Here is a 22930-nt window from a genome sequence, read left to right on the forward strand (position 1 = left end):
AGACTGATAGATGGTAGTAATTTACATCTTCTTCCTTATTTGACTGTAAGCTCCCTGAGCAGAGCGTTGTTTTATTCTTACTTAGCCTCAAGCATGTGCCTGGCACATAGATTTCACAAAATGAAATGAATGAATGAATGAATGAATAACTGAGACTATTTTGTAGGAGAGGTGGACCACATTAGAAAAGTTACTTGTTTGGCCATAATACCATCAATGAGTAAGTATTTAGCTAGGAGTAATTTTATGTTTTTCTCCTGAAGAAATAATATCGTGCATTATTTGTTTCTCAGTTGCTGTATGTTAACCTCTTTATGTAACGCCCAGAGAAACATACACCCAAGGAGCTCAGTATCCATGCTTGTCTCTCATGTAGTTGTATCAGATAAAATTTCATCTGCTTTGGTCTAGATGTTGCTATGAATGTTCTTATTTTAAAAGGTTAATCTGCTCTCAGTTACATTTTTTTTTTTGCACTTAACCTTTTTAATTGCTCCTAGTTAATGGGATTTCTTTAGTTACATTTTCTTGCCTTGTTTTTAATTTTGGATGTTCCCTTGGTTTATAGATACTATACAATTTATAATTTAAAGTTGTTTTCTTACATCAGTCATGTTTTACCTTTTTTCACTTTCTCCAGTATATGCTCCTTCTTGAAATGTATCCCTTGGGACTGACAAGTGTCTTTTTCTTTTTTTCTTCAACAATCTTATCTTCCTGCCATTCCAGTGTTTTTCCCCCCAATAAATGAAAGCTTTTATTTCCCTCTCTTGTGCATATTAAGGATGGCTTATTGTTTTGTCTGTAGGGCCATTTAATGAGTTACTTTGAGCTGCATGCTTTATAGCAGTTCAGACTAGTACTTTGGGATACTCCTAAGACAGGGATAGAGTAATATGTCTGGCCATTTATATACAGAGAAATGTGTGTTGCCCACTTCTGATTTAGAAAATACTTATGTTTGATTATCAGCGCTTAAGACATTGTTTGTATGTGGTAAACATTAACTGAGTTAAACTGAATTAGCACTCATTATATTAAAATTTGGTCTCTTTCTAAAAATCTCATGGTTATTTTTCCTCTAATGCACCTTACTTTCTGCCAGAACTATATAAACACTTCTGTAAATTTTTCATTTGTGTCTATTTGAGCATTAGCAAGATATATTATGTGAAAATTGAGTGTATGTTAGCAAAGAAAATATCTGTGTGTGTGTGTGTGTGTGCGTGCGTGTGTGTGTGTATGAAGCTTGCTAAGAAGGAATTTCTTTTACTCATTTTTTTTGCTATTGTATTTTTATAATTTGTATGGTATATATTATTCTCTTGTAAAGTCTTACTTAATATATTATTACAGAAATCGGTATAAAGATTGGTCAGAATACAACATACGTGTCTATAAACAAAATGTTCATACATTGTCATTTAATACTGAAGAGCTTACTTACACTTTTTATGAGGTCAAAAATTAAGTTGAATAACTGCGTATAATTTACAAGTAAAATATAAAATAGATAAAAGTAAATGAAAGGATATGATAAATAACTTAATCATCCTCTGTACCTAACCCCTTTACTATATTCATGTTCAGACCATCTATACTGATCTCTAAGCTTATTTTTCTATATGATTATGATTTTAGCATTTCCTATAATATCATCAGTGGTGGTACCAGTAGGGGTTAAACATTTATGGAAAAAAATTTAAATGGCACAGGGTACATAAGAAACCAGCTTTTGAAATAGCTACTCATAATGCTGATATTTAACTCATGACTATGTGGAATATGGATTTTTTATGAATATTGTCTCAAAATTAGGCAATTTGTCATTAGTTTCAAAAGTAAGGTTAAAATTAGTATTTCAAAACAGTGGCTACACTTGCAAATTGTAGTCTTTTGAGAGTTCTTAGCAGTCTGGCAGAGCTTGTAGTTTAAGAAATGATACATTTGAAGATAATATTTTTCAAAATTTGATGTAGATCATTTAAAAGTTTCAAGATTTTTAAGGAGGACAAATAACCTCTTCAAACTATACACTGGTTTGCCTTCAAAATTATTGTTCCTTTAAAAAATATTGTAGCAGTGAGAGAGATTATCTTTGGATATTGATATAAATGTTTAGCAGTATAAATGCTGTTTATTACATTTTTGGAATATGTATTTTTCTATGAGTTTAAAAACTTAATTGTTAACAGTATTTGATTCTGACTTAATTATATTAAATTATAAGTAATAATTTATTGTTTCATAAAATTAAAAACTAGAGCTTGATTTTTTCAAAATATACCATTGCTTTATACTTTAGCTTTTTTATATATAACAAACATATTTTCATCTTTTAGTCTTATTGGAAGAGTAGCTGCTGACTACCTTACATTTTAGATATTTTTATACAGCAGGCATTTTCACTTTTTGGGCTTATTGGAAGAATTGATAGTAAATAAATAATAAAATATTTTAAATTAAAATGTTATTTATGATTTAAACACCACCTGACAATTTTAATAAAATACCTTTACTTTGGGCTGTTTTTACTTTCTTTGTATGAGACGTTTTGCCTAGAAATGTGGGCTTAAATCAAAGGAACTACAGATGTAAAGTTCCTTTTCTTCACTCATAATATATGTACATACACAATTTATATCTAGAACACTAATGCCTTGAACTGTTCCTTGTGTTCACTTTGCTTAAGAAACAAAATATTGCCAATACTCAGAGACCCTCCCTATGGGACCCTTCCCAAATACACTACCGTTTCTTCCTCCAAATATTCATTCTGTGTTTACTATTTCCATTCTTGCCTATATAATTTTGCCAGATGTCTACTAGTTTCTGTGAATATTTTTAGTTTATTATGCAGTTAATTGAATACTGTGGAAGAGCAGTCATTAAGACCTATTCCAACTTAAGGAATTTTAAGCAACTTGAGGGACTATGACATTTATACATTAAAAGTTAAATAAGAAAACAAAATTTGCATTTGTATAATGTTAAATCATATAAGCTTAAGATTGTAAGGGATCATAGAGATCATATATCCCAATGGTTTCCAAACTTTTTTTTTTTCTTTAGCAATAAACTCTCTTTAAACAAAATCTAACTTAAGGAAGACCCAAACATGAGACCAAAATTAAAGCTGCTCAAATGAAACACGGGATTTCTAAGAATTCAGTTTCAGATTCACCAAGTTAAAACTCTTATTTTATTTACGATATAACTGGGTCACACAGAGTTTAAGTGACTTGTTCAAATTTACTCAACTTATTTATGCCAAAGCCAATTTAAGAATCTAGAACATTCTGCTTTAGAATTGAGTATAAACCTTTTATATGATGTTATACTGGATTAAAAATAAGAACCTAAAATGAAATGAAATAAATAAGATAAAATAAAATAATGCAGGGGTTAGATCAAGAGTCCAAAACTAAAATGCATGCATGAACCTGAGAGGTAATGGAAATGAGTAAAACATGTGGATCTAAATGCATTTGGATGTTGTGTGAATTAGACAGAACTGGCAAATGGAATGCCCATGACTAGTCTAAAATGGGTGACTGCTGTTCAGTTCAATCCAGTGGTGGCCATGGAAGAGTTTAGAGGTATTTTGGCCAGCTGTTCCATTTTTTGAGTCTGGATTTTTAACTGGCATCTCCTAGTGTACTACCTCATAGGGTGGGATTTTTTTTTTTTTTTTCATTTTGTCTATTGATGAATCCCAAGCCCCTGGAACAGTGCCTTGGCACACAGTAGGTGATCACCCCTTATTTGATGACTAATTTGAAAAGATTTCCTCCAGTTAAAAATTCTGTACAAGTCCCGCAAAATGTATTTTGGGATCTGAATTAGCTCAGTGACTTCCAGTTCAAGTCTTTTGTTTCTGACATTGGAGAAACAGGAATTGACTTTTTTTACTGGGTGACATGATGGGCGCAGCCCCAGAACTTCCTCAAATAGGCCAGAAACACAGTCTGACTTCTCAAACTCCAGTGCCTTACCTTTCTTTACTCTTGTGGATGGCAGTAAGGGAACAGAGCATATCTCTGTAGCAAAACAAACATCTTGTGAAAACATGGTTCTTAATTGTTTTTTAAGCCCACTTGGAAGCTTACATTTAGAGCAAAGTGTAAATACACAACAATTATTTGTCAAAGCAATTTCATTCCTGGCTTATGAAAAAAAAAAAAAACTCTTAAAACTAAAATGACAGCTCTACATATGGGATTTGTGATTATATTTAACATGGATATGCTTTATTGCATGACAGCTCCTTTAATTTGAAAGAAGAATACTGTGAGGGGCTCACAGCATTTTCGTTTACTGCTTAAAGTGGAGAAAAATTCAGAGCGGAGGACTAATTAAGAAAAAATGCTTGCCTACTATTTCATTGAACTAAACCTGCTAACAAACACAGTCCTGCTCTCCTTAATATTACAGACACATATTTTATATTGATTGCAGAGAAGAAAGAAAAAATGACTTGTTTTGAACTTTAAAATAGGAAAAATGAAGACAAAACCCAGATAAGCCTTTGGGTATATCCACCTCTTTCACTTGAATTATACAACAGCAGTTGGCAAGTGATTTAAAGTTGCCAGAGGATATTAACTGGTAGTTATGACATGAAAGCTGGTAAATCAGATGGAACATTAAAAGGATAATTGTGATTGTCCAAATAGTAAAGATTCCCGAAATTAGAGCCCTCCAACCTAAAACTGTGTTTTCTTATGAAAGACTTCGTAATGTCATTGACTTTTTCTACCTATGCTTCAGTTTATCTGATAATAATGAAAATCACTGTTTTTCTCTTCACCTCTTGATTCCCCTCACCTCCCATGATCTCCCCTGACCTTCTCCCTTCTCCTTCCTGTATTTTTTTGATCTCCTATTTTATGGTTATATCTGAGATGTTTTTCTAAAAAGAATAAAATTGTAGTCACCATTAATACTTTTTACACTGAGTTAAGAAATTTCCTCAGAAACTAGAGTTTAATGAAAACCTTGTTGTGAACTTCTAACAAGTGAACTGAAGTACAAGAACTATTTTGAGGACATATTTAATATGCAAAATAAAAACACATAAAATGCCCAGTCGTTAGAGTAAAAGCAATTTGCTTTTGTAACTGTTGTAAGTGCTTGAAGGCTCGTTTTAAAGTATCATTGGAGAAGATGAAAAACAGACTTCCTCAATGCAAAAGCCCTCAAAAGTAAAGGCTATAAACATTTTATCCTGAATATTGGCTGTTGTAGTTGCTCACATTTTAACTTTTCATCATACAACAATTTAAATTCTGTACACGACAATGTTCTTGAATCTAAAAAATATTTTCACTTACAGCTGTTTAAAATCTACCTTCTGCTAATGCATTTAATATGGCAAAGACAGTTAAATGCAGTGAAAACTAAGGGCTATCTCCCATTGGAAAATGGAGGATGTTCAGTTGCTCGAAACTTTAACTTGAATAACCTTGAAAAATAGCTCTCCATTTCACACCCTGTGTTTCATTAGTCTTGCAGTCAAGTGAATTATCTTAGTTACTGGAATGTTATGTGAGGTGACACCATTGTTCTGTTATCACTGCTTTAAATATAGCTCTATCCCTAAACCCCTTCAATAGGGTTTCTTTTAGGGCCCTAATTTTTTCTAATCTGTAGCTCAACCCTCAAAGCATTGTGACCTCTTCCTGTTTCCTTCTCATTATCCCTGCGATTTCAATTATATATGCGACTCTTGGCTTTCTTTTAAAACAGTTGTGCATTGCTGATGAGCCCTGAAGTCACCAGGGATGGCTGGTGTCAATAGTGAGTCTATGCCGAGCTATTTTTATCCATAAAGCAGTTTACTTCCTGTACGATGAAAGGTGCCAAGGTGAAACCTGCCTCCTATTATACCCTAGGGGTGTCATCAAGAGGGGTATGATCACAGCATACCAATTAAACGGGCTACAGCAGGTTGCTCAGGGTTATATGAAGGAGTAGGGTATTCTCCACATATTTTTGAACTCTTCAGAGAAAAAGCATCAGGGCACAGCACATCGAATTCTTTTGATAGCACAGCTGTGTACATAAACCCTGTATCATGGTTTCTTCTTGGAGGCTGTGCTCTTAGATTTAATTTTCTTATAAGTCATTATAGTCATTATCATTCTTTTCAACCTTGGCAAGAAAAGTGTTACTAGTTCCCAGTGTACTAGATGATCCCTTCCTTTGGACTGTACTTTATCTCATGGATAATTTTAAGAGTTATAAGAAAAGAAGAGTAGGAATATTGCTTATTTATACCATATAGTTAGATAGATAGATAGATACACACATATCTCATTTATATATCTCATATATTTATACCATATGCATACATACACACACACACACACACACACACACACACACACACACACGCACATATCCCAAGCCATCTCGGCACCCTTAATAGCTCCATAAGAATCTTTCCAGTTCTGCTTTTAAACATCCACTTGGAATCTTCTTGCTGTGGCCTGGAACCCTCATTGTTTATTTTATTGCCTTATACTGGCCTGGAGTCTGCCTCTTGACTGTTGGAGACTGTGTCCCATTGGAGCGGGAGCACCTGAATGGCTCTTGCCCCCAGAATGCTCTCAAAAATCTTATCTTCCACAAGCCAAAGTCATGACCTGATCAACCATGAAGCTCCCAACTGCAGGGGGATTAGCACAGCACCCCACATTCCACTCATATGTGAGGGAAGGTTGGATTTTTTTTTAGAACTACAACTTTCCTTTTATAATCCTAGAGAACTCAGTTCTGATGAATTGAAGCAGGACTGTAAAGTGTTTGCTCTGGTTCAGTCCTTAATCTTTGTCGTGGTATTATATAACTAAACAAATTGCATCACCAATTTCATGTCACTCATCAAACAAAATGTTACTGAATAAAATAAATGTTGTAGTCCTTTATTTATTGTTCTGGACTGAATGTTAAAAGCCTAGCCCTCAATGTATTTGGAGATGAGGTTATAAGGATGGGGTCCTGGTCTGGTGGGATCAGTACCCTTATAAGAAGAGAAACCAGAGAGCTTGTTTTCTTCCTCTCTGTCATGTGAGAACACAGCAAGAAGGTGGCTCTCTATAAGCCAGGAAGAGAGCTCCCACCAGAAGCTGATAGTACTGGCACCCTGATCTCAGACTTCCACCCTCCATAGCTGTGAGAAAATCTCCATTGTCCAAGCCACCCAGTCTATGATATTTTGTTACGGTACCCAGAGATGACTCAGACACTAGTATTGTCCCTAGAGTTGATATTTGACTTTGTTGAAACACACACAGAGATACAACAAAACTATTGAGGCATATAATCATGGTACCAAAAAATAGGTTTATCTGGGTAAAGGTATTAGTCAGCTCTTACCACAATACTGTTGTGTAAGAACTCTTCCCCGAACTTAGCAGCTTCCAACAAGCAGTGATTCTCATGGTCAGGCAGGACTGGTTGACCTAAGATGGTCAACTTGGTGGCTCTGCTTCAGGTTGCAGGTCTGTGGGCATGGCTTCAGACTGCAGGTTGAGTTTAGATTTGTTCAATTTGTTGCAAACTGAAGCCCAAGCTGAAGTGGTGCTGGCTACTCCGTACATGTTGTTTCTCATGGGCATTACATTTCTAACTGGGTTACAAGGTAGCAAGCCCAGATGTCAAGGCTCTGCTTGTGTCATGTTTGTTAACATCCCTTTGACTAAAGGAGATCATTTGTCCCACCATAGGCCAGATACATAATTTTATTATCTCAGAGTGAAAAATGGGACCAGTAAATCAATATACTGCAGTAGCAAAAGTAGGGGATTATTTATTAGCACAAAGAATTTAGTTTCCGTAGATATGATGCTCTTTTTGTGGATATGGAAAAAAAAAATCTAAGATATGTTTCATTTTTCCAACTTAATTGTGATAATGGCTCAAGAAAAAAATTTGGGTGTTCACAGCTCACTACTTTGCTTAATAACCCCACTGTTTGCCACAATAAATTTAATCATCTCTAAAGACTTTTTTAAGGCCTTCAATAGTGATAAAGATGACTGGGGAGGAAGATGATCACTACAATGTCCGAAAGGGTGTCTACCATACAAGATAATTTACATACATCACACACATCATGTAAACATATGTTCACAGCCACAGATATAGGGCATAGGTGATATTATTCTCTTAATTCTGTAGAGGAGGAAATGGAGGACAAGAACTAATGGTAACAAACATATCCAAGAGGACACAGCTCGGAATTGTGGTATAATGGGGCTCTAAATATAGTCTCTATGTTACATGGAACAGAGACAAAATCAGCTTGTTAAAGGATGCATGGGGATAGAAGGAAGGTCAGGAAACTGTCTCAACAGCTGAATAACCAAACATCAAGGAGACTGCAATGTCACTTCGGAGAACTGTAGTCACAGAATCTAGATTCATGAAAAACTGGACCCTTGAAGTAGACAGTGCAGCAGTTGGTCTACCATTTTAGGTGGTGTTGCACCATTCTTAAGAATTAACTGCTTTCAGTCTCTGCTTCTACAGTTACCCCTACTCCCTAGGGATAGATGATTTTCACTCTAATATAAACTTCCCAAGAGAAAGTGTTTGTTAAAGGCAGCCAGTCACCATCATGTATGGGAGAATTAAGTTCCTAAGTCTTCCCATGCCTTTTAGGTGGATTTTAGTCTTTGATGCTCATGCTTAAACACTCATGTGTCCAGGGGGATGGGATGTACCGATCGTCTAGGCCCAATCTGGAAGCAACACCAGTAAACACACAGAGTACAGCAGAAGAGGGTTTTCCCTAATTATGTTTTGTATAATGTTACCAAAGGAAGGGGGCATAGAAACTGGACTGCTAAACACAGAACATGCTCACAGCAAGCAATGATCTAATCTAGTCCTTTTTAACCTTGGTTGCAATTAGCATCACCTGCTGGACTTTGGAAAAACACCGTGTTCTACGTCACATCCCAGACCAATTGAATCAGGTCTTCTGTGTATTTGGCTTCCATTGGTATGTCTTTAAAAGCTCCTCAGGAATTCGCTGGTGGTCTAGTGGTTAGGACTCTGCGCTCTCACTGCCGAGGGCCTAGGTTCAATACCTGGTTGGGGAACTAAGATCCCACAAGCCACAAAGTGCGGTCCAAAAAAAAAATAAAAATTAAAAGCTCCTCAAGTGATGTTAATGTGCAGTACTGTTGTCAGTACTACAGGGAAGTATTTGAGTGGCATAAGAGTTTGCTGAGTTCTAGAGATTGATGGAAGACTAGAAACTGGATCAGAGTGTGAGGGGTTGAGTGGTAGCCAGAGGCCAGGTCAGGTGCAAATTGTAGATAAAGTTTACAGCTGTGTGTTCTGCGAGGGCCCCACTGGAGAATCTCCCTGCTGTTCAGGAAATTGCTTGAAATCTCATGCTTAATGTTTTCCAAGTTGTAAACTAGCAAATTTAATACCTGGAGAATCAGGGTTCTGTGGCTTGCATTTCTGTGTCACATGGCTGTACTAACCATGGGCACATGTAGCCAGTATCCCCCAAACTAGGATCTGATTCAAGGGATGGCCTCGTGAGTCCAGTAGGTTTAGTTCCAATTTTACTGATAAGAAAACAGAAGTGCAGGGAGACTGAAAGTTATGACCGTAAGTGCTGGTTCCCATGAAAACTAGTAAAGAGAAAAAAAAAAAAAAATGGATGAACAAGGAAATTAAATTAAATTTCTATCAATTTTTAAATTTACTTTGAATCTTGTGCTTTTCTCAGAAGATGTAGGTTTAAATACTCATGATTCTAATGTTGTTACTGTATCTTAATTTATATGACCCACTTATTTCTCTTTCTCTCTTTTCTAAACCCTCCTTCTCTCATTTTTACTTGATAGATATTTGAGGGGTTTGATGAGAAGAAAGTGTCTGGTTTTCATTATTTATGTGCTAGATACACATACCAGTGTGTATGTAGCAGGAATGAATGTTGGTGTCAAAACTCAGATGTGGAAGAAATGTAAGTCTGGTTTCTTGCTATGTTTTGGAGCTGTACTCCCAATCAGCACCGTCTGATAGAAATGTGACATGAGCTACATTTGTAATTTCAAGTTTTCTAGTAGTCACTTTAAAAAGAAGTAAAAAGGAGCAAGAAAAATTAATTTAATAATTAATTCATCTCAATATATCTAAACTATTATTATTTGTGTGCAATCAATAACAAAATACTAGTGAGACATTTTACATTCTTAATAAGAATGTACTAAGCCTTCAAATTCTGGTGGGTGTTTTACACTCACGGCACATCTGAATTCAGGTGCCCAGTTTTCATGGGTTAAATTGAACTGCTTTCCTACGAAATGAATGAAGTTATGTTTAATGGCAAAATAGTTGACACTGCTTCAGTTTTAAATTAGAATGAAAATGAAGCAAAATTAAGCAGATTTAAAATTTTACTTCCTCCGTCGCGCCAGCCACATCTCAAACGCTCACTAACCACTCAATAGCCACAGTTGGCTACTGTGTTGGATAACACAGCTCCAGATTATGAGAAACATTCTTTTCTTGGATTTCCCAAAGCATCTGAGACTGTTCAACCTTCTTAGTATCAAAGCCAAAGGAAGGTATTGGCATTTTTTTTTTTTTTTTTCAGCTGTTGCCTTTGTAAAGTTTTTCTCTTGGAATTGGGTTGAAAATACCTAGAAAATTCCTCCAAGACACAGTTTCTCACCCATGCCCCAGGAACCACATTCAGAACAGATTAAGGGTGTACTTTTCCCCCATAGTGGGTTCTCTTGCCTATGTATCTGCACCTGGTGTTGATTGACTTCCTGCTCTAGGAAAAGTTTTGTCCCATTTATGTATGTATGTATGTATGTGCTTTTACTCACTTATATTTACACAAGTATTAAATAATTATTTTGTTATAATTTTAAGATGCTAATTGACTATACTGTATAAGACAAAATTAACAATGTAGATATGTTTATAACATACCTAGAAAAGTTTCAGTCCTTTTAGAAACACAGAGTCTGATGTTAAGTTCGCCTCCAAAATCTTACAAGGAGTTCACTATTTTCTTCTTCTGCCAGAACCTATGAAAATACCCAGGACGTTTAAAGCAGTCCATAGAACTTTCCAACAGTCTCATCCCAGTAGACCATTATTTCAGAAATTCACTGTGACTTCTGAGTGTCCCCTTCATGTCTCCTCGTTGTTTCTCTCTCAGGGTCACAGACTTTTGTCTCAAGATCAATTGGCTCTAATTCTTGTATGTGCTTTGTTACCAGTTTGTGTTGTGGTTCAGATGCTGTATGGTTCTTAGAAATCCCCAGATAAGCCCCTACATGCAGTGGCAGTGAATCTCAGTAATTGCATTTTTCTGTATCTGAACTTACTTTATATATTAAGCCTCCTTTCTGTCAGATTCCACACATTTAATCAGCCAATTAAGGACTGATATGCTCCACTTTTCTCTGGGGTTTCGTCTTAAATGTTTGGAGGCAGACTGATACAGTGCCAAGATTTGCCGGTGGGCGTGGGTTAGCAGATTCTATGCACGTTGGTCCCATAGGGACCTTGTTCGTTGTTTCCAAGCCCTACGCTTTTTCATATATCTGTACAGACAAGAAACGTGTGACTGTTACCTTATTCTGGGTCCTTCAAAAACCTACTGAGCACAGCATTCTCTGGAGGCATATGGGAAATGATTCTACTGCACCCTCTGCACTGCTGAAGTTCATGGGTACTAGGTGGCCATCTCATGCCCATCTGCTCAAATACATTGCACATACCTCTATCCTGGGTTTGGGATAACTTTGGAGCCCTGTCACATTCCTGGTGAGCTGCACTAGAGAGTGAGACCCAGTTACTTCTGCACTTGGATTCCCCTAAATGTATCTGGTGGTGATGGCGGTGAGGAGGGGGAGGGTGGTGATGTTTCTTCCACTATTTCTTTCAGGAACATACTCTTGTCTAACATTCTTGCTTCTCCTTCACCTTGCCTCCTCCATCCAGTCCAGGAAAAATATTATCTAGACTAAGAGATGGAGAAAATGGCGTAGACATTTTACTTTATTTTACAAATATATTTTCAATGCCTGGACTTAGATTTTGAAAAATCAAAAATCAGGATGTTGACTATTTCTATAAGGTTATAAGCATGGGACACCCTCCCTGTTGTCTGATTAAGGGAAGTGGGGCAGAGTTTCAGTGTAACAAAAAATATTTTAGGGAAAAACACTGGTTACTATCTCAAAATATTGTCCCACCATGCAGAAATTAAGAATTGAATTATTTTCAAGGGCCCAAGGGACCCATTTGAAAACACTTTGTGTTCAGATTGAAATTGAAATGCTGGTTGGTTAATGTCTAGCCTGACTACATCATTAAGCTCTCTTCTGTTAAGAAAAATGCTCTGTTTTTTCACATGTTATTCACTGTAAAAGTAGATGAAACATCAAGGCTGGGGGGAAAGGGAAGAGGGGCAATTGAGAGAGAATTTTGGTGTCTCCTTAGAAATGATGATTTTCACCAAAAAAATTCTCCCAAGTGATTGGAAGTTAAAATTATTTTACTTCATTTAGCATTTTTATTTCCACAGTTAGCCAAATGGAAACAAACAGAAAAGATTCTGGGGTAACATGAACAAGATTAAATTTTTTAAAAGTAACTTGAAATTTAGATGGTAATTGGATATTAGTGTGTAGAATGTATTTTTCCCTGATCTTAGAAATTGTTGGGAAAGTGTAGGCACTAGATTAAGCAACAAATCAAATTAAAACACTTCTGAAATTCCAAAAAAACATATTCAAAGTAAACAGAAAATACACAAGACTTTTCTCATTCTGTTTTTCTTGGGTTATTGTACAACATTGAGATTTTCCAGCAAGAGTGTGACAATGAGTGAGGTTTTTGATGTAAAATTTCAAAAGATTTTTGGAAAGTGATTTGTAGCTATATAGCTTGTTAGCTTGTAGCTATATAGTTTATATAGCTGGCCATTTATTTTGGTCTAGGTAAGTTATCAAAAAAGGTCAGTGTAAACAGATACATGCAATGCTAGCATATCTGTTTTCAGAAAAGGATAGTTCCCTTTATTTTGTTATTTGAGTTTTTCATTTAAATTTGGCACTTAGCTAAGGTTTTATTTTAAGTCCTTGTAAGGTGCCACAAAACAGAGTAATTTTGTAATTACATTCGATATTATGATACTTAATATATTTTAAATACACTATTCTTTGTAAGCACCTGCATGCTATAATTGATTTAGTAATACTGATTTTTAAGCTAGATATAAAATTTTCATTTGGTGATAATTTGAGGAATGTGTTCCTGCATTTTTAGCTGTAATGGTTATATGGAGATGGACAAAGCACTCAAATTTGTGGATTCAGTGAGAAGTTGGAAAAGTAGGCTAATAACCACATGTGAAAAATAACAGTCTGTGACACTGATCATTTTCCTCAACATCCAATCACGTTTACATGGATTTGGGGAAAAATGCAAAAGTTCAATATTTAAAATTATTGAAGTGCTATATATTACTTGCTGTAAAGGTGAAATTATTAATTTCTCCAGTAATGTTTTGATTTCTTACCCATTCAACTGTTTTCATTTGGTGATTTCTCAGTGCCCATTGGATGAGAAAATGTAACCAACATTCTAGGAATATGTAGGAGCAGGGCTGTTGACCTGTAGAAGTTAAATGGATGCAAGAAAAAGCAATAAACAACCGGGATTCTTACACTTCATAATATGTAGTTTTTGGGTAATTTTGTGGTTTATTTTTGATGAACTTTTAAGTAATAGAAGTAAGACATTTTTATTATTCAAAATTGGGTTGGAGGAAGTACAAGAATATAAAACAAACAAAAAAATCAACCTATTCTCACTTCCTAAGGCAAGCTGTCATTGCTATTTTGGCATATTTGGTCAGGTATATTTCTATCTGAGATTAGGGTTTTCTCTCTTTATTTTCATATTTGTTTATTTAGCTAGATACTGCTATACTTGTAACTTCTTATCCCTTTTATTTACTGTCATGCATGTACTTTTATGTTATTATAGACTCACTCTAAATGGTCCCATAATATCCCATTATGTGGACTTAGGTTATTTTTATTTCTTTACCATCCTAAATAACTCACCTGACCATTTTTTGTGTGTTTCTTTTGGACAGCTTCCAGGCCTTGAAATTATTAGATCAAATGATACTAACTTTTTAAAAAGGCTCTTCATATGTATCATGTAAATACTCAGGAAAATTGTTTTACCAATTTACACACCCCCCAGCATAATTTGGCACATAAAACTGAGTGTGGATAAATACCTCTGTCTTATAAACTACTTTGTGTAACCAAAATTTTGCTTTAGAGATATTAGAATTTGATAACAAGCTTAGCATGTTTTAAAAATAATGCTGATATCACAAGCTAACACACATAATGATAAGCAAATGTTTTTACATTCCAGAAAATCTACTGTCTGGGTTAAATTCATAGTTTATGGGGGTTACATATAAATATGTAATACATATTTTATATATACATATGCAATGCAATATATATCTATCTATAATATAGATCTATATATAATATATCGATATACATTCATTTGTGTATTTTTACTGTATTAATTTTTTACATTCAGTTTCCACTGAATTACATTCAATTCGATTGCAAACTAACACATATACAATAAGAATTTGAGTTCTATTGCAAATAATATATGCTTGGAGTCTAGATTCTGAGAGAGAGAGGGAGAGAGAGATTATATACTACCTGGAATGAAATTTGTTTTCCTCAAGTGAAACAATTATGGATAATGCATAGATATTTAAATTTTCCCTGGAAATATTAGCATATTTTATTCTAAACCCTCAACTTTTATTTCCACACTTTGTGTGATGCATCAGAAAGACAGTATTATGTTTTTGTTTTACAAGTCCTCAATAGAAGAATCTCAACACATTTCCATTTTTTTTGTAGGTTCCTTTCATTTAACAACAAATTAATTAATAATTTTGACTTTTAAATAAATTTTTAAAAGCAGTCTAACTGTTTTATCTTAATATTGCTTGCATGAGTTTTGGTAATAACAGGGTTAGCTATACTAGTAGTTTATCTACTGAATCATATGAAAAAGTAATTTGTATATATTCTTTATATTTATACACAATTGGGGAGTTTAATTTTTATGGAAATAATAATCATTGACTGTTGGTTTTTCTAGTTTCTCTTAAAAACCTGAGGCTTTGCAGTTGTCAGCCGTACAGTTCCACGATGCAAAGTCATAAACTTACCTTCCATCCTCTTTAGGAGTCTGAATATTTTGCATCCAGCCGTGGGAAGCAGTCTGAAACCTCTAATCGAAATCAAAGCTTACACCACAGGGGTGCAATGTCTCTAATTTGTCTTGGAATGATGCAGTAGCTTCCCTTGACTGCTGTGATTAAATTCATTCTGGTTGTTCAGTTAATGAGAATAGCACGTCTTAACCCATAGAAGATATTCCCTTTTTATGGCCCCATGACTCCGAGCAGATTAGCATCATTATCAAGAAATAATATTTAGTAAAGGACTGATATGAGTGGCACTATGCTAGGATCCCTACAAATCTAGTCACAAGAGCATATTCCTTAACCTTCAGCTTATGACTTTCCAAAACACAGCAGCTGCTCAAGCATGTGTGTAGGTACAGCTACAAAACTAAAGGACAACCTGAAATTTAGGGACAACATAAAGAATTCATTCTTGCCACTTGGTTGGAGATAAAGTTATTCAACATCCTGAAAAGATGCAAAGCTGATAGTGATAGATACATTACCCCTGTTTGGTGAGTTTAGTGATCATTTTCGTACTTTTCTGGACTTGCAATTTTGAGGTGGTGAGTCACTTAAAAGAATGGTGTCTTATTGCAGTTTTAAAGCTAGTGTATTCCATAGTGGGAGACTGAGGAGAAAAAGTATATAAAATATGGGTTTTAAGGTATTTTGGTGGAGTTCAGAGTTGTTAGAGTGGAATCTAGCTCAGGAGATATTTGACTAAGCTATGGTACCACATGAATGAGGTTCAAATTCTGGCAACATCATCTGTCAGTTTTGGGACTTAGAGCAAATTACTCAAATTTTCCTTTAGATTGTTTATCTTTAAAATGAATGTTGATGAATATCATCATCTTCATGATTTTTTTTGGTGAATTTTAAATGAGATAATGTATATAAAGTATCTGGCATATAGTAAGAACTCAATAGAGGTAGCTGCTGATGTAGCTTTAATTATTCAATTTATTTATTATTAGTTGTTAAACTGATTAATTAATTATATATCTTCCTGCCACTCAGCTGTCCCTTGACATCTCCCTCTTGTATTCTGTCTACCTGATTGGAAATCATCAAATTGAATAAGTCTAGAATTGTCATTGGGTCTGCTACATTCTCTGGATGGTGTTGTCTTCAAAGGACTGAAGCTGAATCCAGCCTCTATACCCCAACACTGAATTAAATCTTGGAGACAGTTTTGGGTGAAGTAGAAAGAATAGCTTTATTGCTTTGCCAGGCAAAGGGGGCCCACAGCAGGCTAATGCCCTCAAAACTGTGTCCAGATCTGGAGAGGGCACTGAGGAGTTTTATAGTAATTGTTCAAAGAGGGCGTGAGCAGCTTGTGGACATTCTTCTGATTGGTTGGTGGTGAGGTAAGTAGGGATCAGCATCATCAACCTCCTGGTTCCAACCCATCTGGGGTCTATGTGCTTGTGGGCAGCAAACTGTTAACTTCTCCCACCTGGGGGGGTTTCAGTATCTGCAAAACAGCTCAAAGATATTGTTAATGTGTATCCCTTGAGGGGGGACCAGGACCCTGCCCCAAGGCTACACTATTGTTTCTTGACTTCTCCCTTGTCTCTGCATCCCCTCCCTTCCCTAATTAGCATCTGTTTGAACCTGCCCCATTGGAACTCAGGGAATGTCTTGGAGGCTGAAGGAAGCCTATTTCCTGTAATCAGGAAATGGGGGACACAGAAAGGCTTTTGTGCTCAGGAGGCCCACAGGGTCCTGCTCAGTATCAGGTTTAGCCACTAAAGAAAGTCTCTTTAACTAAGTCACTTCTTTACGTGCCCCTGATTTGTCCTGAATCAAGACTCTCATACCTTGTCCTAGGCCTGTCTCTCTTTCTGTGCATGAATCACCAAGAATGCAGTGCTGTCTTAAATTCCTAACTGCCAGGTTTCACATAAGAGAATTGGAATAGTCAGGGTGCATATGAAAAAGAGATGGTCAGCACCCAGAGGATACAAATGCAGATTGGGGGATTCCAAGAGAAGGAAGAAATCTAGGCAGATGAGCAGTTGCTGAAGCAGACACTCAGAAGGAGGTAAGTACAGCCTCTAGCAAGTGAGGAAATACAAAATCATGGGTGAAATAAGGAGCAAATTGGTCAGAGTAAAGTACTCTATGCCAGGGTTTCCAGTAGCAGGTAATGGGAGAACCAGCTCTACGCATTGAATTCAGGATTTTATTCTAGACTTTGAAAGGCATTTATGAAGCAACAAAGCACTTTGGAACGGATGCAGTGGTTACATTTAAGGTATCAAGCTGAGTTTCATTCATCCTTCCAGTCATTCAAACAACCTCTGTTGATCATATTAACCAAAATTTCAGAAACAGAGACCTGATTGAAATAAAAAGGTGTTTATTTGGGGTTTGTTAGGACTGTAACCTAGGAGACACAGATTCAAAAAGCATTTGAATTGTGTTCCACTGGACTACAAAATGGGGGAGGCTTATAAAAGCGAAAACGTCAAGGTTACAGTTAGTTATATGAGTTGTTTATCAAGGATTATAATTGGAGCTGGCAAGAAGTAGGGTGCTTGTTAAGTAAGAATTGGTTTGAAAGAGTTTGAAATGGTTGCGTAGTTACAAGGGGAGACCTTGAGACCACAAGGTAGCAGCTGGCAGGTGTTGTTCTGACTACGGCCGGTGGTGTCCTTGGGTCTGGTATAGTTCAAGGAAAGTTCAGGTTCTCAGTGGTGCAGAGACGTGTCTGAGACTAGATCTTCAATGGGTTCCCAATTCCGTTTCTGTATGCTTGAACTGTGATTATTCCATTATAATTGCAGTTTGTCATCAGTCACCTCCACAGAGGTGGCCAGGCACTGAAGAACCACAGAGTACTGACATTAAAGCAGTGAAGCGTCTCTGCCTTCTTGGTGGAATTTAATTCTGAAGACTTTGGTCAAGGTTCTCAGTCTCAGAAGTGCGAGTACAGGAAGAGAAGCAGGATCATAAAGATGAGAGCAAAAGTCTAGTTTAAGCAATGGGCTGCTGGACCAATAGGAATTTAGGCCTTGACCTTAACTTATAAATGTAAAGGAGTAGAGAACTTTAAATTCCTTCAGTCTAGGACCAAGGTTGGTCCTGGAGTAGAGGATAGTGGAGATAGTGGAGGTAGCATGTTTAAGTAACTTTGTATGTAATGGTCAAGGAAAAACAAAGACGAGAAGTAGCGTAGACCACATCCAAAAAACTATGTACTTCTCTTTTATTTCCTTCTTTATTAGATATGCTGAATTTCTCTCAAGTCCCTCTATAGAACATCTACAGAAAAGTAAAATGAGAAATATTATGAAAAGGGATAACTTTTTAGGAGTATCAGTTTAAGATACAACAGAGGCCATTTTCTAATAACAAATTTAATTTGTGAAAAGCTGGTAGAATATTAACTCTAGAATGGTGATTTTTAAAAGGAAATTTCCATAGTTAAAGTAAAAATTATTGGAACAGTGTCAGCTAATATCAGGTATTATGCTTTAGAAATGCACAAGAAAGAAGCAATTACCGGTTTCCAAATAAGAAATGATAGTAATAGAAAATTCAGATTTCAGTGTATTGTAAATTTAATAAATAAGCTATAAAATTGCCATTCACTGACTAAAATTGATGTTTGGCATCAAGTTTCAAGCATGGTATATGTAATGTAATGACAACTTTCTAAGCAGAATTATCCTCTTGGATTTGCTCAGATCCCTTCAGTTTTTTAATTTGTATGACTGAGACAGTGTGGATAGGTTCATATTGCAGGACACTCAGTTAATTTATGTGCTAACTTTAAGGTTCCACCGTCCTGTCTATTCTTTACAACAAGTATGTTTATTAAAAGTATTATGATAGGATATGTTTAATTTTAAGGCAGAAAACCCAGCAGGTAAGCAAAACACTTTGGAGGTTTCCTTAGAATCAGGAAACTTTGCATGTTAAGAAAGCTGCATACACTTGCTTTTTGTTCTTTGAGTTTAGCTCAGTGATTCCTAAACTTCGGTGTGTGAGAGATGACTGTACAGGATTTAAAATCTAACCATGTATATAATATGGATGATATAGGGATTTTCCAGGCTCATTTTTATCATATTTTATTTTTACTATTCATGCTGACTTTGAAAAGTAGCTATAGAGCAAGATTCCATTCAACTGTCTATGGTTGAATTACAATGTTTGATTCTAACACAACTAAGTCTCATCTACAGAGAGTATACATTTATACATACATATGGCTGTCCAGATGCTTAAATACCTCAGTGCTAATAATAGAATCATTAATTTATTTATATTATGAAAGTAGTAGAAAATGATGCTGAAAAGTAATATAAAATTAGGTGGCATTTGAAGGAATATGAGAAATTCTTCTTACTCAGTGCTCAACCAAGCAAAACTTATGTTCTGCTTCCATTGTGATATTCACGAGTTTGGGTCTGGAATAGTGTGTCATTCAGGGTCCAATTAACAGACAGAAACCACTTCAGTTATTTTAACAGAAGAGAATTTAATATAAATAATTGTGATTTAAATATTGGAAAACTGAAAGAGTAAGAAGAGAATAGAGGTGGCAACTGCCAAAGTACAATAGCCATCACTCCTGACAATGAGAAATCAAAGAGAAAGGATCAATCAGAATTTCTAAAACTTAGAAGCTTGGGGAATTGGGAGAGTGGGATTGACATATATACACTAATATATAAAAAATAGGTAACTAATAAGAACCTTCTGTATAAAAATGAAATAAAATAAAATTCAAAATAAAAGCAAAAAAAAAAAAAAAAAAAAAAGAAGCTTGGGGGACCTGGACATTACTGAGCTGGATCTTAGACCTCCAAGGAGGGGGTACCGACTGGCTGGTGCTGGTATCTCTGAGACAGCAGAAGGGGCCCAATAAGACTGAGTCCCAGACCTCTGCCAGGCAGTTGGTGCTGGTATTATTTCTACAGCAGGGGTGCAATGAAGCTGATTCTGTAAGTGTTGGGGGGGAAAAAGAAGCAAGCTGGATTCAACAGCTGTTACTAAAAACGAGTGCTACTGTAGGCATGAAAAAGCAAGTGTGGGGACACTGCTAATAGGAGCAGTAAGTCCGCAGGAAGCAAATAGGAATGAGTAAGTCCTTTCTCTGGCTTCTAGTCCTGCAGTCTCCCTGCAGTGCTCCCTATTGCCAGGTCCTAACAGGGAGTGAGCCAGCAAAATGGAAATGTGTCTTACAGAGTCTGAGCCTCAGCATCACAAAGCAGAGTATGAAATGGTGAGTGCATGTGAATATAAGAAAAATAAAATAACTAACCGGCACAGATGGCAGTATTTCCAAGAAATTTGGAAACGAAAGTAATTAAGGTATTAATAAATTAGTAATCGTTAAATAATTAACTAAAATATTTTGTTAACTAAAATATTTTCATGGAATTTTAAGGATTAAAAAATGAACAAGCACAATGTTTAAGATAAGGCAATATGTAAACATCTCATATTTACATTAAAGTGTGATTTTCCTTGTAACTCCATCACCTTTGCAAAATTACCTTGCCCTCTGGAGAAAGTATTTTTCAAAGACGTGAATTATGACCTAACAAATAATAATTTCTGCCTACTATGAACATTTGAACATTGTAGAAATGACAGTATACAATGTTTAACATTTCTAACTAGAAGTGCTAAAGATGTCCTCTCTAGTGATGATAAAGGATATTTATTTATTATTTTCACAAAAGCAGTTATATAAATATTGAATATTAAATTCTTTTAAAGGCAGTATTGTCCTAACATTAAGTATTTAACATTCAGATATGGACTCAGAAATAGTGGCTGTGTTCTCTCTACAAAAATAAAACCATCAAAAAAATAAAAAAAATAAAACCATCAAAAACAAAAACCCGGTTCAGAATGCTTTAAGAAATATTTGGAATGTTAACTTCAAAATATTCTAGAGCCAAGGTAAAGGCAGTGAGCTGAAGTTTCATTTGCTTCAACTCTATTATTTAGAACTAGCTTCAAAGAAGAGTTTTAGTAAATGCTCAGTGTCTAATTGGCTTTTTTAGCTCATACAGTTCAAAGAAGAAGACTGACAGTGGCATCTACCATTCCTAACTGTACTTACTGTAGTACTTTTTGCCAATTTCCTTCATGATTTCAGCTTTATACCAGTTTGTATTCATAAGTAATTCACTGTAAGATCTTTAGCTTTTTTAAAAAAAATAATTACTTAGAACCATCAGATTTCAGAATTGAAAGGAATCTTACTCTTTTTAACTCAGCCAAATTTGACTGGGATTCTACCATGTACCTAGCATTCTTGAGTTAGAAGGAGATGACATTTGAATGGGAAAAATAGTTATGGAAAAAATAATTACAAGACTATGTAATATGTACTATCACAGGGGTCTGTACAATGTACTATGGAGACAGAAAGAGGCAGAGACCACCTTTACTTGGCTGCGGATGAGCTGGAGTTGGAATTGATATTGACTTTGGCCTTGAAAATAAAAAGATTTTGCATGCCAGTATGGGTTTGACAGAGCGTTCAGGTCCAGCTCTCTCCAAACATGTATTAGACACCTGCTCTATGCAGACAGTCTGTTAGATACTGAAAATACTCAGCTGAAAAAGATATGTTTTTGCCTGTTGGAGCTTTCAGCCTCTTAGCCAATAAGGAAAATGTTGGGTAGTGTAAAGTCATGAACCAGTTGTGGTCAGGAACCAGTGGGTAGTTTGGTATGATGGTAGGGTAGATTTGGGGAGCGGGGGTTGGCAAGCAGTTGAAGAGGAAGTAGGAAAGATGGACTAGGGATAGAATGTGGATGGAAAATATGCTGCTCAATTGAGATGAATGTGTTTTTAAAAAAGTAGAATGATATTTTCAGATTTATTTTTTGCATCTTGGGAAGGTATATGTAGTGGCAGTATGTGGAGTAGAATGTGGTTGGGGAGAATACAGGTGGGGAGGTTACCTAGGAAGCTAGTATCTGTTCATAAGAGAGAAGAGGAATTCCTAAACAAAGGTCATGACTGTTAGGATACATTCAAGAACATCTTGACATTCTTTCTGTCTTTCTGTGGAAATGAAGCCGTCTGCGAATTAAATGACAAGATGTCATGGCTATTTGATAGAGTAAATGAAAGTAGGAACTAAAGGTCTTGATTTCTAGCTAAGCATTCTTTTTATGGTACCATACCTCTTGTCTAGCCGGTTGAACTGGAAAGGATCATTTATATCAGGGATTAACCTACCAAAAAGTAAAGCAAAAATGAAAACACTGAACTTTATCAAATCATAATTTTCTTTCAAATATGGAAAACATCAATTTATAGCAAATTAAAATATGTTAGAGGTTCTTGAAATTAACTGCTATTCATTCATTCATTCAATCAATATTTGTTGAATGAATCCCTATCAGTTGTTACTAGCTGGCGTCAACAAAGGAAATTATTAATGGTGGTATTATACAGGAGTTTCAAATATGAAGAAGCAAAGAAGGAGAAAATAATTTGGAGGGGAGGCAGCAGAAGTCTCACTTTTTAGGAAGCTCAGAGTTAAACTAGTGAATTATAAATACAAACTAAGTTGAAGGTCATGTGCCCATATGTAAATGGCAACCCTTTCTCCTGCAATATTCATCCTTTATTACCATAGTTTCCCCAGGC

This window comes from Tursiops truncatus, chromosome X, assembly GCF_011762595.2.
Source record: "Tursiops truncatus isolate mTurTru1 chromosome X, mTurTru1.mat.Y, whole genome shotgun sequence".
Taxonomy (NCBI): Eukaryota; Metazoa; Chordata; class Mammalia; order Artiodactyla; family Delphinidae; genus Tursiops; species Tursiops truncatus.